Raw genomic sequence first — 2,744 nt, 5'->3', positions numbered from 1 at the left:
GCTGAAATGTGATTGCTGGTACGTGAAATCATTTCAGTAAGGGATTTATCTGAGGACTAGGGAGTGAGGAATTATAGACATAATGCACAAGTCAACATTGTTAGAGTCAACTCATCATCTATGCTAACAATAATGTACAGCAGGAAAGATAATCCAAAAATCTTTTACATTGCTTTTGTATTATAACAGTATTTGCAGTAGATTTATTTTCTCAGTTTTATTTCAGATTTGTTTGCTTTTTTGTGTATTCATTACCTGATAGATGGAAAAAAAGATACCCAGTAGCATCCTCAAGGGCACAGGGAAGCCAGGGAGATAAAATTTTACCAGAGATAATCTACAAAATAAATTGTGTCTGCAAGTGAGTGGGAGGCATTTGGAGTGAAGCCAGGCACAATACTTGATGGCTCTGCAGTCTTATCAGTCACCCTACAGGTGGCCTGGGGATAAAGCATGCTTGCAAGAACACCTAGTCACTACTGTTGCTCCCCTGTTCCTCAGGCCCACTCCCACCACCCCAGAGAAGTTGAGGTTAGAGCATTGTGGATGACAGGCCTCAAAAAAGGAGCATCCTTTCTGTGGTCCAGGTAAGAAAGGCTCACCTGAGTCCTGGGTGAGAACACCCTGGGCTTCTTTGAGGCCAGAGGAATCCCAAAACTATGAATCATTAGACACACTTTAGATGTTTATTTGATTTTCTGGAAGCCCTGCAATCACTTTAAAAATCAAATGTATTGCAGAACAGACTTATATATGTTCGATGATGGCAGGATCTGCATAGAGCTCTGCTTCATGATGCTCTGGGGAAAACCTTTCAAATTGTCAGTTGTACTATTCAGTATGGCTGTATACCTCATTGTGCTTTTGAATATGCTGATGATAATGTGTTCTGGACCATCAATAGTGCCTACAATTCAAAATCAGGTATCGTTTCTGCAGAAAATCTTAGCGGACATTGTTGTGGTATCCAAAGAGGTGACTTTATGATTGCAAAAAGCCAGAGTGATCCAAAATCAAATATTTGCAAAAGAGTAATTGGTTTGCAAGGAGACAAAATGTTCACCAATAGTTCATCAGATTTCTTTAAAAGCCATAGTTACTTGCCAGTGGATCATATTTGATTAAATGGTGATAATTTATAGAATTCTATAGATTCCAGGTCCAATGGACCTGTACCATATAAACTATTAAGAGGACATATCTTAAGATTCGGTGTCTGAGTGATTTTGGATTTCTAAGTGACAGCCCTAATGGCCACAAATTTTCTGATGAGCCAGCATGTATTCTTTTGACTTGATTACTGTCTTCTGTTCAAGTGAATTTATTATTGCTGCCGAAAGCATTTACTCACTAGTAAAATATTTACTATTCAAAAGAAAGGAGACCCCCTAAGTTTTGGGGTTTGAAGTCCAAAGAAAGCTAATATGAAACAGTTGAAAAATGAATGAGTTCGGCCACATTACTGAGAGTGACCAGAAAAAAGAATTCTCAAAAGAATCTTTCTGCCTCTTAAGAAAGAGATGAACTGGGCAGCCTGGGTGGTGCAGCAGTTTAGCGCCACCTTTGGCCCAGGGTCTGATCCTGGAGACCTGGGATTGAGTCCTGAGTCAGGCTCCCTGCATGAAGCCTGCTTCTCCCTCTGCCTGTGTCTCTGCCTCTCTCTCTCTGTGTCTTTCATGAATAAATAAAATCTTTTTTAAAAAAAAAGAGAGAGCAAAAATTCTATGTAATTTTTTAAATTCTAGGGAAGATGACATAGAAACAACCAGTTTCAAATCCTCCTCCCAGAAACAGACAAAATCATAAAAGCAAAATACCAGAAACAAGTCCTCAGTGCTGAAACCTAAGATGTTGCCAATAGAGAGAATTATCTGACCTATAAAGTAAGAGAAACAGAATCAAAAGATTTCACCAAAAGCCAATTCAGTTCTCCTACCCTGGAGGTGGTGCCGTGCCCCAAGAAGCGAGGCAAGTCGTGACAGATTTCTCCATCAATCCCTAGTTATCAAGGGTGAGAGCAAGAGGTGAAGGTGAGCTGCATAGGGGGCAGATGCAGAGATCCGGAGGTTGCAGGGCCAGAGCAGAAAAGCAAACCTGGGGATGTAACAGAAAACCTTGCCACAACTCACCTTGCTGCCTACTCAGTTTCTCAACAGTAGCACAGATCATTCTGACATGGAGAAGTACTTTCCTAAAATGCAGAAGGAGACAGGACCCTGAACCTCATTCTGAAAAGGCAAAAAAGACCATGAGAAAAATGAAGACCTCTCCTATGGAGACACTTTTTCAATGGGAATTAATTGCACCATATCTTGGAGAGGGACAATCAATGAAATTCTGTGAGCTCTGTTTTCTCTCATCTAGAATTTTACCTGTCTGACCACTTCCTCCTGATACATTAAAAAACACTCCCCCCCCCCAAAAAAAAAACACTCCCAAATTAGAGATATTTGGAACACTGTATGTAGAGGGACATCCACCCACAATGACAAATCATGCTTCCAGTTTGGTGGGTAAAAGCCCCAGGGAGATCCCAGAGAAAGCTGTGCCTATCATGTGTACTTGGAGGCTGAACAAAAAAAGAAAAAAAAACATGTATAAAATATCTGACCTCTGGTGCAATAATTTCAGCAAAGAGTGGAAACAACTTCCGTGACACACATCAATCTCTCCCTTCCTGCCCCATGTGCGACCCTGTTCCCTCTCTACCCTATTGAGGCCACTAAACAATTCAGCCCATAATA

The 2,744-nt window shown here is 40.8% G+C and overlaps 1 pseudogene; it reads left to right on the top strand.

Moving 5' to 3' along the window:
• Positions 1–453: 453 nt before the first annotated feature.
• LOC100687195 lies at positions 454–1,297 on the top strand (annotated as a pseudogene).
• The last annotated feature ends 1,447 nt before the right edge of the window (positions 1,298–2,744 follow it).

This window comes from Canis lupus, chromosome 5 (assembly GCF_011100685.1).
Source record: "Canis lupus familiaris isolate Mischka breed German Shepherd chromosome 5, alternate assembly UU_Cfam_GSD_1.0, whole genome shotgun sequence".
Lineage (NCBI taxonomy): Eukaryota > Metazoa > Chordata > Mammalia > Carnivora > Canidae > Canis > Canis lupus.
The sequence above is the reverse complement of the archived record's forward strand: the minus strand, read 5'-3'. Positions and strand labels throughout refer to the sequence as shown.